This window comes from Equus caballus, chromosome X (assembly GCF_041296265.1).
Source record: "Equus caballus isolate H_3958 breed thoroughbred chromosome X, TB-T2T, whole genome shotgun sequence".
Taxonomy (NCBI): domain Eukaryota; kingdom Metazoa; phylum Chordata; class Mammalia; order Perissodactyla; family Equidae; genus Equus; species Equus caballus.
In genome coordinates this window covers 12,302,325-12,318,468 of record NC_091715.1, presented here as the reverse complement: position 1 = coordinate 12,318,468, position 16,144 = coordinate 12,302,325, and positions in this window count along the sequence as shown.

Genomic DNA, 16,144 nt, shown 5'->3' with positions numbered 1-16,144 from the left:
GCTGCCATGTTAAATATCATCTTCAGGGGCTGGCTGGGTGGCGCAGTGGTTAAGTGCACACGTTCTGCTTGAGTGGCCTGGGGTTCGCCAGTTCGGATCCTGGATGCAGACATGGCACCGCTTGGCACGCCATGCTGTGGTAGGTGTCCCACATATAAAGTAGAGGAAGATGGGCACGGATGTTAGCTCAGGGCCGGTCTTCCTCTGCAAAAAGAGGAGGATTGGCAGCAGTTAGCTCAGGGCTAATCTTCCTCAAAAAAAAAAAATATCATCTTCAGCTAAAGACAAAGGAGGATGTTGGGGGTAGTGGTTTGGGACTTCAAAGTGGAGGAAGGCAATTCACATGAAAATGGAAAAAGAAATGTTTAGTAGACAGAACTTTGATAAGAATGGGCTTAGCAAGGACCCTCACAGTCTGTCGATACCCAGAGTTAACTACAGTGATGGCCTGTCCCAGAGACAGCCCTTCTATCTTAAATTCTTTTAGGCAGTGTGGGGACCTGAAATTGGCCACCTCAAGATATGTCTCTTTGGCATCAGGATTATTTGAGGCTGATGGCTTTTGATAAACTGGGACAGGGAAGGAGGCTCTGAGGAATGGAACTTGCCCTTTGTTAGGAGACGTTTACATATGTAAGGTAAATCTCTATCTGTAAAAGGGGCCTCCCTCGCTGTACCAGGAAGAAGAAAGGAGATGACCCTCTCTCTAAAAACTCTTAATCAATACCAAAGGCAAGGACTTAAAATCTGCATTTTATTGTGCTAGTCTGGTAACCTCCTGTAACTGACTTCCCTCCCCCTCCCAACGTTGGCATTTCTTAAGGATTAAGCATCTTTCCTTAGGCTAGGAACTGATTGCTGCGCTCACCTGTGACCGCCCAGCTCCAGACAATCAACTAGCCTCCTGCTACGCCCACCGAGATAGCAGACCACTACCTGCTGTGTCCATCAAGCCCTGTGCTGACGGGGCAATCTTGTGACTATTGTGGGAGGGACATTTCAATCACATGTGAAACACCCCGTTTGGGGGTATATAACCACTATGTGCACCCCGCTTCTTCGGTGCCCTTTCTTCCTTCGGGAAGAAAGGCCCCGGGCCATGGTTCCTCATAAAGCTTTGTTTAATTTTCTCTTGCTATTCTGTCTCATGTGAATTTAATTCGTTCTCCAGCCAGACGAACCCCCATTTGGGGAGAGGAAATGTCCTCCTCCCCTACAGCAGTTAGGGGGAAGCTCAAAGTTTCTTTCAGAGTCTTTTGTCCTTAACAAAAGAGACACATTTTGGGGTGGCCAATTCTGATCCCCCACCCTAGGTACTAAAACAAGGTTTCCTTTTTTATCTAAGGAAGAATACTCTTTCCTTCTGCGGAGAGGAGCTATTTTTTTTAAAAAATCTCTGTGATGTCTTCAAATTATTGGAGTTGGAAAAGGCTGATAAGACGCCCTTGAGTGCCCGATATATGGGCAGAGCAGCCTAGCAATGCCTTGAAGCCCTGTCCTCCCTACTCCCCAGAAGAGCTCCAGGCTGAGAGTGGCAGGAGATGGCAATGATGGTACTTGTGCACCAACCCTTGGTTGCCCAAGTGAGACTCCACTCACCGTTTAAACTGCAGTAAACAATTTGGAAGTTTATTTTCCATTTGAGGTTAATCCTCTAGAATCCAATATTGTAATAGATATTGAAAATAAGATGCCTTTGTTATTAAAAAATACACAAGTTGAGTTTCTTGAAACCTTGTGCCGCTCAGCATACCTGACTAGATTTCTGTATTTGCTGGCCTGTCATTACAATGGGAGATTCATCAACATTTCCTCTGTGGCGCTCTAGCAAGGTGTTTATTTACTTTATGAACATGGAGAGCTTGACTCTCCTGGGTCTTTGAATACGCAGTTTTATAATGAAGTGCAAAGTTTTATCTTTTTTCTTTTTTTCTTTGAAGATTGGTAAACATAGCCTTGGGTTTCTTATACAATAGGCCTAAGCAAAAAAATTAAAAAGTATAAAGAAAGAAATACTTTCTTCTAGCGTATTGAGAGGGCCATTTTGTGTATACGTACATATTATTTTTGGCCTGGGTTAACAGTAAGATCTGAATGCCATCAGAGAAGGAACAAAGGCTATCATGGTTCCAGAGAATTGAAAAAGAGCTTGGTGCTATAGGCGAAATCCTTTCCAGCAATTGTATCTTTGAAAAAGTCTACATTGCATTATTAAATAGAGGATAAATGGCAGTAATTTGCTATGTTTTCACATGAAACATTCCTTAACATATTTAGACTGAATGACTCAGAGGGATTCGACTTCCTAAGGGACAGTCTTATGTTCTGAAGGGGAGAAAAATTGTGCCACTGCAAAATATGCCTCTTTGGCACAAAGATTATCTTGAGCTGCTTATTTTTAACAAACTGCATACACAGGAGAAGCTCTAAAAACTGAGTAGAAGTTAGCCTTTCATAAGAGACATTTACATTTGTAAGGGAAATTCTCATTTGTAAGAGAGTTTCCCTTTCTGCACCAGGAAGAGGAGGATGACTCTAAATCTCTAGAAACTCTTATCAATGGAGGAGGCACAGACCGAAATCTTCATAATAGCCTTACCTTTGTTTACTGTCTTTCTCCTGATCACCTCTCATAACTGGCCCCCGCAACTCTTCTTTTGTCTTTGGCTAGAGATGGTATTTAAGGTGGTGACCTGGGCCATTTTGGGGAGTTCCTCAGTTTTCCTGGGTCTCTCCCATATATACAAGAGGTATACATGTTATTAAACTTCTGTTTGTTTTTCTCCTGTTAATCTGTCTTTTATTACAGGGAGCTCTCAGCCAAGAACCTAGAAGGATAGAGGGAAAATTAGTTTTCCTCTCCTATAGTTCTTATATAGGAGAAATCTCATTTTCCTACTTCTAGCAAATTCTCTTGGGACAAAGTAGAAAGTGTCAAAGTGAAGTGAAGCAGATAGAGCCTGAAAACAGTACTCTCAAGTCCCAGTACCTAAAAAGTGACCATAGAGGAGTGTTCATCTTATATAAGGTCTAGGATAGGATTGAGACCCCCAGTTGTATAGGAAATCTATGTGAATCCCCACAACTTCTAGCAGGAGGGAGCAAGCAAGTCCTTCCTCTGATGTCCTGCTCTATTCCAAAATAATAATGGTTGGGTGGTACAGAGCTAGAGACCTTTGGAGCCAGGCCGCACAACATCCCCATTCCCTCTCTCAAGGAGGGGAAAATCCTCCTTCTACCTTCTTGTGTTCTTATGGCTGGGCTACTAATAAAATTGATACTAGACCAAATAAACAGGAGAAAAACCCAATTTAACTAGGTACACAAGGGAGAATCATGAAAATGATGCTCAGAGAGTGAACGCACCAGGCAGTATATGACGCAGGCTCAGCGAGCTGAGGAGTTGAAAGAAAGATTTCTTGGACTCTCAAAGTCTGGTAGTAGTGCTTTTTTATCCAGAGAATAGCATGGAGTAGCATGGGCACAGGACCCATGTGCAGTAAAGAGCTGCAATGGGTTGAGGGTAGGACTAAACTTATTAGGCATAGGTATGTGAGTTATTTCTTTACAAGACAAAGGAAAGATCATGAAAAAGATTGCTAAAATGGTATCAGTGCAGGTGGGGTCTGGTTATCGGGTGGTCCTATAACTTTGCGTAGGAATCCGGTTGGATCAGGTCAGGACGTCCTGTGCTTCCTGGAGGATGATATAGATCGGTGTGTAGGCCAGGACGCCTTGGGCTTCTCTCCCTGGGGCAGCCTTGATCCTCATCAGTATATACATGTCTTTGTACATAAACAAGCAATAAATTTGTGAGGAATAGACAAGACAGAGAAACTTAGGTTTGGGGTACATAATTACTGAGGAATTTAAACAGAGTTCCGCTTTGAGGTAGTAAATTAATGGTTTGTTTATGTAGCCTTCTTGGCCCTGAATCTCCAGTTCTGGTGATAAGAATGCAGGAAGAGCGCCTTTCACAGGGGGGATTGATCTCCTGCTTTCATAGAGACAAGGGGAGGTGGTCAGAGTTCTCTTCTTGCACTGGCTGCTTCTCAAGTGACTTTAATTAGAAATAATCCATATGCCATGGTGGAATATTTTGAGTCAGCCTATCCTGGGCCCCAACACCCCAAATTCAAGTTTCCTCCCAAACATTACATATTTGTTTTGGAGGTGACAGTCTAGGGAATACAACTTCTAATCCTCCTTGTATGGATAATGAGAGTGTATAAATGTGTTGGATTCTGTCTGAAGAACTTGCTCAAGCTCTTTCTGCATAATCATGAAGCAAGACTAATCCTGCTTAGCCTCTAGTCAATGTCATGAAGTCCATGACTAAATTGTCAGGCCATGGGAAGAACTACCTGGATCTGGGGTCATGTTTCAAGGCTGGATTGGAAACAATGAGATCAAGATTCAGTGTAAAGAAAAGGAACTGATGTTATGAACATAGAAGATAATAGGAATAGATGGAAAGCATCAAGGATTGTGGCTCATGGATTTATGTGAAGAAAGTTATAGGGAAACTTACCTGCTAGGAGGAAAGTGTTGGAGTCAGGTATTGCCTTAATCATCGGAACTGGGGCTAATTATGTTGTCCCCTTTGGAGAATAGACCCTCATAACACCTCTATAGTAATCATGATGACAGTGATGATGATACCAACGTCTGTGGCAGCTTCTTACACTTAGCTGGAAAATAGTAAGCACTTCATAAATGGAATCAGTAAGCCAATTAGTGTTATCAATTATATGAGTAGTTCTAAAAGTATTTTATGTAGCAATCAAGAGAATACAGAGCAACTAGGATTCTTATCTGGAACAGATTGTTCCAAGACAATGACTGGTGGGACATTGGTGGTATGCCCACTGTTAAGCCCAGAGCATAAAACACTCCATTTAGTTCCAAATCTACTGAGAACTTTGTAAAGTTTAGCTGTAGTTATTGGGCTTGGAACACTGCAAAAGTAGGCATTTAGCATACAGGTTGGTTATCACACATCGCTTATATGTCACTTTAGATCCTTTCTGCCTCACCGTCTCCAGTGCTTCTGGCTCTTTGTTCCTTCCCAACCACTGCTGCATTGACCAACTTCTCATGGGCAAAACCTAACAAAGCCTCACTTTATGCCCACTGTACTCTTGACTCCTACGTGGGCTTCCTTATTGATATGGAAGTGGGAAATACTATGAGACATGGAACCACCGTGGTATGGTGTCCACATATGGTGCAACATATGTGCACATATGTGTGTCTGGGGAAGTTAACCCTTCATGGGTCAAATTTGACCAATGGAAAACAGAAGCAGGTGAATGAATTCTTCTCCCTTCCTCTCCCCATATAGCATCTCTGAAGATCGCCCTGAGAGATGGAGCATTCATTAGTGCTTGATATAGAGGGGTGGCCTGCATGGTAAAGCACCCTCACATCGGTTCTTCCTCATCTCTGGCCTCTGTTACTCCCTGTCACCTCACTCCTGCTTCTCTTGGATTAAGATCTCTAATAAATAACAGCACATAAGCCTTTTCTGTAGGCTCTGCTTTATGTGCAACCCAGGCCAAGACACTTGGCAGGGACCCCCAATGACCTGAACTTTGGGGCTCCTCATTTGGGCTTTCCAAAGCATTACATGTCCTTACTGGCCTGGCTTGCTTTGCCCATTTTGGAGTTAACTGAGGTTATATATTGAAAGCGAAGAGAGCTAGCTTAGGCATAATACAATCACCAAAAGACAAACTTAGGGGAGGAAAACTTTCCCTTTCCTCTCTTCTAGGTTCTTTGGCAGATCTAATAATGAAATTGACACAAGACAGATTAATAGGAGAAAACAAATTTGATTTAATTTCATATGTTTGGGGGCCCAAAGATATAAGACTCAGAGAAGTGACCAAAGCAGGCAGCTTTTAGACAAATAAACAATAGATTTGTGAAGAATTGACAAGACAAAGAAGTTTGAGCTTGGGGTAGGAAATTAGTAAAGCAGTAACAAGATTTGCTTCTGCAGACTTCTTAGCCCTGAATTCCCTAACTCTGGGGATAAGGATGTCTCCCTACCTCCTGGTACAGAGAAGGTACCTTTCACACGGGAAATTTATTTCTCGCTTTCAGCGGGACAGAGGAGGGTCAGAGTGCCTTTCTTGTACCAGCTGTCTCTTGACTTTAATTCAAAATAATCAATATGCCAAAATGGCATACTTTGGGCCGGCCTTCCCTGAACCCCATCAACGTTTTTCAGTAAACTCTATAGCTGAGCTGGAAAAAATGAACTAATTCTGCTTTGTACATAAGCATAAAGTCCCTAATTTGCATACACACAATTATGGAATTACAAACATATATACATGGCTCTGAATTCAAAGGGGAAGATGCAGCAGGATGTTAGAATATAGTCACTGCAAGCAGTCAAAGGATAATAAGATGATATGAAGAACCAGGGACCAGAAAGACAGGTAAGTAAAAATGCATTCATATTCATTTTAAAGAGGCTACTTGGGTGAATGGGGATAATATATTGAAAGAAGCTTAATTAACTAAGGCTTTGAAGTATCAGAGATATTTAATGAATGTTTGGCACACTCAGAATTGATTGAGGAAGTCTTCTCTCATGAAAATTTCTTGGGAAATCATAGTGTATCTTTAACAAATAAATGAAATACAAATGAAAAGAATCATGTAATGATTGAGATTCTCAGCACAACTTATTGAGTAACGCCCATGTGGGGGCTCCAGGAGAGATGTCACCTCTCTCTGACAACAAATATATCTTGTCATTGATATACTGAGTGAAGCGAACATTGAGTTCACTTCCAAGAACTCTGGAAATGGGATTCTTGTCCTCAGACTACTTCAACCTTAGTGGAAGAAGAGGCGAGATGGGGAAATAGCCAACCAAAAAAATGCGGCAATGATTATATTTAAATTGAAATCATTTACATTAATTGCAAAGGTGGGTTAGGGTGTTGGTAAGTTCCTGTATACTACTAAGTTTGAGTGAAATTAGCGAGAATTTTCCTGGAAAACAATTACATGTGATCCACTTTTGAATTTTATATCTTATAAGATTGGGAAATAAAAACAAGACTTTTTGTTTTCTTAATAACCAGAGGCAAAATACCAGAACTACATACTAAATAAAGATCCTTTCACAAGGACCAAATGCTCGTCGTTGTTTACAAGTTTCTCCCAGTTTGAAACAGTGGTCCTGAATCACATTCCGGATGAAATGTGAATGTTGGGCATGGCATGTAATGCCCTGGATGATGGGGGCTCTGCCTGTTCTTCCTCATTTCCTTCTTATACTGAAGGTTCTACTCACCTTGAACATTTAGTGTTCCCCAATGGCGCCATCTTCTCTCACTAGTCTTGCTTTGACATGAGTTGTTCCTCCTGCCTGGAATCTTTTGTACCCCTTCTCTCTGTGGACTCTTTCTTCTTTCAAGACTCATCTCACCCTGTAGATTTTGATGATTTGGGTTTTGAATTTTCTACTAACTGTTTATTTTTCTTTTGATCCATTTTTTAAATGAATTATTTTTAATTTCCATGGGGTTGGGTATTTTTGATCTGTTTGAACTTACACTATTGCTTTCCAGTTGTCAAACTTGTATTCAAATAAAGATGACATTCTTGTGATTAGTCTTATTTCTTTTTAATTTTGAAACTGACTACATAATGGGAATACTTTAAAAAGCATTATTGTAACTTATGCATTTACTAAAGTTATAATTTATAGTGATATTCTCAGACCAAAAAACCTTAGAGTCATTCTTGACTCCTTTTTTTCTCCTGTACTCTGCATGTCTGATACCCCTGGAATCCTATGGGCTTAACTTTCAAAATATATCCAGAATCCAAGTATCCTTCTGTTACCTCTACCTGAGTCTAAGCCTACATCAGGCCTTCCCTGAATCCTTGTGGTAGCATCCTAACTGGGCTTTCTGCTTTTGGTTTTGCCCCCTGCATAGAGTCAGTCTTTTCTTCCTTCAGTGTCTGTGAATTAGTTGGATGGTAAGTCATCCCTGGACTCCACGCCTTCACTAGTCTCCCATCTCACTCACCATCAATGCCCAAGCCCTTAAAACTCCTCCCAGGCCATAAGCAATCTTCCTGCTGCCCAGCCCCCACCTCCCTTCAGTGGCATCAGCTGGCACTCAGTCAGCTCTGTGGTTCCTGGAGCACAGAAGGTGAGTTCCTGCCTAATTCTCCTGGTCTGGGATGATTTCCCTGATATCCATAAGAATAGCTTCTCAACTTCCTTCAGGTGTTCGCTCAAACGCTACCTTCTCACTGAAGACTTTTCTGACCATTCTTTTTAAAATTTCTAGTTGCGGAACTTATATTCAAATAAAGTTTATTTTATTATTTTATTTTATTTACTTTTTCTTCTTCTTCTCCCCCAAACCCCCCAGTACATAGTTGTATATTCTGGTTGCAGGTCCTTCTGACTGTGCTATGTGGGCCGCCGCCTCAGCATGGCCGGACGAGCAGTGCTAGGTCTGCACCCAGGATCCAAACGGGCAAAACCCCGGGCCACCAAAGTGGAGCGCACAAACTTAACCACTAGGCCACCGGCTGGCCCCAAAGGTTTTTATTGAAGTTTTCAAACTCAGTCCCCCAGACACACATGTACCTGTTTCTCGCCCCTTTTCTATCTTATTTTTCTCCATTTTGCTTATCACTACCTTACATGCAAAATACGGTGCTTATTTATTTGCTCATTGCTGGTTGTCCCGCTTTGGAACATTCGCCTCGTCAGGGAGGGGGATGTGGTCTCTTTTGTTTACTGCTGTATCTCCTGCGATGAGAACAGTGTCTAATGTGCCATAGGGACTCAAAAATATTTGTTGAATAATGAAGCAAAAAATAAACGTATGAAAGTTTAAATGAATTCGATGACATAGTCTCATAATACAAAGTTAAGTCAAAATTGAGATTTAAAATTTTATTTCTAAAAAACTTTACTTCAAAATGTCTAGTATAAGCCCAATTTTGTTTATTGCATATACATAGAACAAAGCTAGAAGGAATAAAGTTAATAGTCATTTCTCAGAATGGGGCAGTCTTTTGTATATTTTCGTAATTTTCTACAACCAGCATTGTAACTTTATAGTTAAGAAAAGAACATCAAATTTTATTTTTTAAAAATAAAATGATGATTGTTAAAAATAATTCCAAAACAATTTCTTCTTATCTTTGTAGGGAAGCAAAATTTGCCACCCCAAAATGTGTCTCTTTGGCGTCGGGAAGTTTCTCTTTTACCTCCCCTTTAACGGCTAAAACAATTTAGAGAAAGAGCCTCTGATCCAGGAAGAGCTTTCGCCAGAGACGTCTACAAAGAATATGAGCTGGGTGTGTAGACAGGGAGGAATTTAGCAAGGCCTGTTGATCAAGGTTCTCTCTGTGTTCCGTGGTTTCTGAATGGTCCAGCAAACATTTGTTTACCAAACATTTATTCTTTTCATTCTTCCTGTGAATTGCCTTCCTTCTCTTTGAAATCCCAGACCCCTGCTCCCTTCTTCTTAGCTCAGGATGGCATATAAACCTCAATTGCCTGACTGTCTGGGAACCTCATATCTTCGGGGCTCCCATTTGTATGTAATGAAATTTAATTTTCTCCTGTTAATCTGTCTCATGTCAATTTAATTCATAGGCCAGCCAGAAGAATTTAGAAGGGTAGAGAAGAAATTTCTTCCTCCCTAACATCTTCATGATACCAAATGATGGACTGGGCTGTCTTAATAGCTCTGTGTCTCCCCTACTCCTCTCTCCTTCCCTCTGTCCTGTAATTTGGCCAAAAAACTCCAATCATTAGTCATTTTGACACTACAGAGTCCATGAAGTAAGGGAGTCATTTGTCAAGTTTTGAAAGAATTGGAAATCTCATTGAAAAAAGTTTGATTTTTTGAAGTTCATTTTCATTCTCACTGTATATTATGAATTTTAGTTTCTTAGACTTTAAAATAGTATTACAAGCCTGGTTGGCTCATTCTTTAGAAATTTAGTGCAAATTTGGAGGTTGGTTCTTAGAATTACATGATTTTGTAGGAGAGGAAAAATAATTTTCTCTCTACCATTCTGGGTTCTTGGCTGAGACCTCCCCTAACCCTGACCCCCTAATAAAAAGACATTGAGCGGAGAAAAGCAAACAGAAGTTCAATAATATTTATTCCTCCTGTATACGTGGGAGAGACCCAGGAAAACTGAGTAATTCCCTAAAATGGCCCAAGCCAACACCTTAAAGACCATCTCCAGCTAAAGACAAAAGACAAAACAAGACATTGGGTGTGGGCAGTTATGGGAGTGACCAGACAAAACACGGTAAACAAGGGTAAGGTTGTTATGCAGATTTAAGTCCTGCCTCTTCCATTGATAAGAGTTTCTAGAGATTTGGTCATCTTCCTCTTCCTGGTGCAAAGAGGGAAACATCCTTACAAATGGAGAGTCCCCTTATAAATGTAAATGTCTCTTACAAAAGGGTAACTTCTACTGTTTTCAGAGCTTCTCCTCTGTCTGCTCTTTCTTAAAAAATAATCAGCCTGAGGGCCGGCCCAGTGGCCCAGCGATTAAGTTTGCATGTTCCATTTCAGTGGCCTGGGGTTCGCCAGTTTAGATCCCAAGTATGGACCTATGCACCATTTATCAAGCCATGCTGTGGCAGGCGTCCCACATATAAAGTAGAGGAAGATGGGCATGGATGCTAGCTCAGGGCCAGTCTTCCTCAGCAAAAAAAGAGGAGGATTGGCAGCAGATGTTAGCTCAGGGCTAATCTTCCTCAAAAAAGAAAAGAAAAAAAGAAAAATAATTAGCCTGAAATAATCCTTATGCTAAAGAGGCATATTTTGGGGTGGCCAATTCTACTCCCCTTTAATTTCAACAAGTATTTTCTTCAGCATTTGTATTCTCCTAATGTGGACTAAATGTACACATGTCAAGATATGTGGATATTGATGAGGATTTTTAGGCTGCTTAATTTTAAAATGGCTTATGATGAGGATTTTTAGGCTGGTTAGTTTTAAAACTACAGATGAGATTCAGGCTCCAAGGAGTGGAATTTGTTTGCCCCTTTGTTGGGAAACATTTACATTTCTAAGGGAAACCTCTATCTGTGAAGATGCCTCCCTCTCTGTGCCAGGAAGAGGGGGGGATGGTCTTATCTCTAGAGGCTCTTGGTCAATGCCAGAGGCAAGAACTTAAGTTGGTTGCTGTCTGGCAATCTCATGTAACTGGTTTAGGGTGGTGGTGTCTAACCTTTCTAACCTTTACTTAATCCGATTTGATTCTTGTCTAAAAGTCATGGGATCACCCAATGACCAGACCCCACCTGCACTGATACCATTTTAACTTTTTTCTCATGTTCTTTCCTTTGTCTTGTAAAGAGATGAATCATATACCTATGCCTTAAATTTAGCCCTAACCCTCAACTCGGGGCAGCAGCAGAAGCTCTGACTGCCCGTGGGTCCTGTCCCCACGCACCAGCTCTGCCTGCCCATGGGTCCTGTCCCCATGCCAGCAGGGGCAGCAGCAGCGGCTCTGCCAGCCCATGGGCTCTGTCCCCATGCCAGCGGGGGCAGCAGAAGCGGCGGCAGCAGAAGCTCTGACTGCCCATGGGTCCTGTCCCCATGCTATTCCACACTATTTTCTAAATAAAAGAGCACCACTGCCAGATCTTGAGAGTCTAGGAAATCTTTCTTTCGACTCCTCGGCTCACCGACCCCGCATCAGATATGTTAGGTGCTAAACATGGGATATAAATTTCTCCCCTCTCCACTTGATTCTTTTCCTAGAAGCATAGAAAACAAAAAACTCAGTAAGCTAGCATTTGGCCTTTTTATACAGAAAATCTCATAAATCATTTTGATTGGCAGGTTTTTGTTTTGTTTTGTTTTGTTTTGTTTTTGTGTTTGCTGTTGTTGATGTAGTATTGGCTGTTGGTTATGAAAGCATTTAATTTTAGATCATTGGTTCTCAACTGTGGGTTATTTAACCCCCAAGGGACATTAGGCAACGTCTGGAGATATTTTTGATTGTCACAACTAGGGGGCAGGATTGCTACTGGCATTTAGTGGGTAGATGCCAGGGACGCTGTTAAACATCCTACAGCACACAGGACAGCCTCCACTACAAAGAATCATCCAGCCCAAAATTTCAGTAGTGCTGAGGTTGAGAAACCCTATAATCTAGATAGAGGATGAGTTACAGCAAGCATGGAATTGGCCACTCAAAGAACACCAACAGGAGAGGTCCTGTTCTTAAGCCATTTTTGGAGCCAGCCATCTCATCCTTGCTCTAGCTTGTTTACTTTTTTGTGTAATGGTAGAAGTTTTTAATCACATCCCAGCTGGGCTTTGTAGCTTTGGTACAAAGAGGAAACTCTCAGCTCTAACCCCCAGGCTCAGTTCCACCCAGCAAGAGGAGCTGAATAAATACTTTGTTACCCGAAGAGTTCAGCTTGGCTGGTGGAGTTACTCATCACATTGCAATATCATGTCACACGTGGATTACTCTTGAGTGCCTGAGCTGTACTGGAGGCTGAGAAAAGCTGCCAATGACCTGAGCAAATACCTACAGAATTAAAGATTAATCAGTACAGCTATTTAGGCCAGCTCTGCATGGCTTGTCTCTGAGACAAACGGAGATGGATGTTGAAGGCATTTTAGGAAGGGGCACTGGGAAGGGGTAACCCAGCATGTAAGGCAGCCCCTCTGCCTAGAGGCTGGACCTCTCTCTGCCTCCCTTTTCTCATCCATTCAGGGTCTCTCCATCTCTTTTTCTGTTTCCACTCCCCCTATCCCCACCAGCCCCATCCTAGTGTTTCTAAATTTGGGATAATAAGGATGCAATGAGTTTTAAAGATCGGTTGCAATAGTTATTAAATGACATCGAATATTCTTTGTTTTTCCCTTTTCATTCATTTTTCAGCCACTGTGTTTATTTTCATGGTATGTTAGTGTAGGAGAGGAAGACAAATCCTCTACCCTCTGGGTCCTTCTGGCTGGGCTACGAATTAAATTGACATGAGAGAGAATAACAAGATAAAATCAAACAAAACTTTATAACATGTATACATGGGAGACACTCAGGAAAACTGAGCGACTTGCCAAAATGGCCGAGGCTATTTCCTTAAATACCATCTACAGCTAAAGACAAAGGAAGGTGCTGGGGGTAGTGATTTGGGACTTCAAAGGGGAGGAAGGCAATTCACATGGAAATGGAAAAGCAAATGTTTGGTAGATAAGAATGGGCTTAGCAAGGACCCTCACAGTGTATTGACACCCAGAGTTATCTATGGTGATAACCTGTCCTGGGGACAGGCCTTTTATCTTAAATTCTTTTAGGCAGTTAGGGGGAAGTCAAAATTTCTTTCCGAGTCTTTTGTTCTTAAAAATAATCAAGCAGAAGAGAAATATTTTGAGGTGGTCAATTCTGATTCCCCACATTAGAAAACAACAGGGTTCTAAGTTTATATTCCTACTTTTCAAATCAAAGCTATCTTTTTGAACCCTAAATATCCCAGGCTGCTCCAGCCTGTGAGGAAGTATGTGGTTACATTGACAGTAATATCCAAACATTCTTTGCTCCTCCTAGACCTTAGCTCTTTTTCAAAGGCTCTCCAAGTTATGTGGGAGGAATTCCTGGGGCAGTGTTTTACAAAGCTGACGCTGATTGGCTCTGGCCTAATCACGGCTATCTGTGCTCACTGTGATGCTTCCATACCTCTGTGGCTTCTCAGCTGGGCATAATTGCTACTGCATAGTCTTATGTGCCCAATTCCCCTCTCCAGTGAGCCTCAAAAGTAGCCCATCTGGCCAGGTGTGTGTTTGGGTAGAAGAGTATGGGGAGAAAGGGATTGGGAAAGATATCCCTTTCTCTCTCCACTGACTTTCCTCCTCTTCTTCCAGGGATGACTGTATCATAAATTACCACTTTAGCAGAAAAAAAAAAGAAAGAAAAAATAAGTACAACCCTCAAAGCATATTAACTCATGGAAAGAGATACTTTGAAGATAAGTATCAATCATCGAAATAGTCTTGCTAATAGGACGACCACACTACAAAACTCCTGGGGGTCCAGTTTACAACATAGCTTATGCAAATGGCTTCCTAAGATTGACTTCTAGAAATATATATTCTGATTGAACTTTGTGATCCCTTAATTATAATTTAACTATAATTCTAACAGAAGTGTTGAATAGCTCTAACATATCTCTAGTTTTTGTGCTTTATATATTGAAGAATTATTCTTGCTAATGTTAATACTTTGAAGCACAGAACATGTGGTTCTGATATGATCATCTTTATGGGCAACTAACTGCATGGTCTGTTGACAATTCATAGCTTGATATCCCCTCCTCAAGCCCCCAACACTAGACTGTCTGGGGCTTGGTAGTACAACGTTTGTTTTGCCTACATTTGAGTTGGAATTGACAAATAGAAATTGAAATAACGTGCCAGGAGACTGTTGATAGGTGTCATATTTCTGGCTCAGTGTTCAGTTTAAAGCTTAGATGGTGATAGAAGTGGGAACTCAGGGGTAGGAAAAGAAGAAATTTGGAATCTCTATAAGAATGTCAATCAACTAGATATCTTGACAGGTTGACATGTTATCTTGAATGAAAGCATCATTGATGGATGTTCTAATGTTGGATTGAGTTCGCTGACCACAGTCTAATCTCATTTTAGGCCCTAGATGACTTACTAAAATTTGTTGTGTCAAAAAATCTTTGTAGTCTGGATCATAATTTATTACTGACTTAAGCATATATACACACAAAAAAATGTATCCCAGAAAATGTAAGAAGAAAAATTCACAGAGGCATCTCAGCATTCCAGTGAAGAATGTTTTCCTTTAGCTGGTAAAGGGGCATGTCACTCTCTCAAGCTGGTAATCCAACACAAGTATATGTGTGGTCCTTTAAAAATATTTATGTATTCAAAGTTTGCCACACTGTTCACTCTTGTATTACCAGAAGTTATCACTTACTTTAAAGTCTCTGGAGTAAGTAAAATATCACACCGGCAATGCCAATAAAGCCTTTTGGGGATTATATTTCCTATTTCAGTTAATAGCAATAGGCTGAACCTTTCAGTTCCCCAATCCCACCCATGCTTTGTCTCATGGGGGCCTTCACGCATGCTCTTCTTTCTGTTTGGAACCCTCCTCTAGCCTATCCCCACCTATCACTCCACCAGTTGCTGGGCTAATTTTCCCTGAGAAGTTTTCCTTGATTCTTTGACACTGGATTGGGAATCTCTCCTAAAATCCCAAAGCATCCTGGATTAATCTTTCTTGTACTGTCTTTGACACTAATCTGTAATGGTTTATTTCCTTTCTGAATCCCCAACAGATTTCAAGCTTCTTGAGGTCAGGGGCATCAAGTATCATTCACTGCTGTTTACCCAGCCCTAGCCTCATGTTGGGAGCATACAAGTCACTCAATAAATATTTGTTGATTCAAGACTTAAATAATGAATTGGCCAGCTATCCATATCTATTTCTTATACCTAATGCCTAATTGCCAATTGAAATAGAGCTCCTTACTTCCATTTTCCACATCAAGTGGATATTTGAGAAATTTACCAAATGAACAGGGGTGTAGAAAGATGTCTTTTAGTTTGCCTTATATCAGTACAGATATGGTCTTTGAGCCTGCTTTATTCAAAACAACTCATACTCAAATTGAATCACTTCCTTGTTCTTGAACCTACAAATCAAAGCCAACTGTACTCAAGTTATGCGTAGAACAATGTGAGCGTGTATTTAAATTGTTTGTTAACCCTAGGTCTCACGTCAAGAGACACTTGAAGCTTCTTATGAATAGAAAACATGTTAGTAAGAGTATACTCACTCAAATTTTCCCTTTCCATTTTATCGGCTGTATAGCTGAATTACAACTAATTTAATCTCTGGTAGTAAGCAAATGAATCATTTTAGCTGTGACAGGACATTAACAGTTTTACCATCTTGGCTAATTTTTGGTATTCTGGGTTCTTAATTGTATAATAAAATCATCATTGCACTGTGACTCAGCCATCTAAATTGAAAAAATTAAACCAACATTCTTAGGGTAATGCTATTAAAAAATGAAAGATGGCTTGCCATTAGTTAAAAGAAAAAATCTGACTTTAAGGAACCAAAAGAGAAAAAG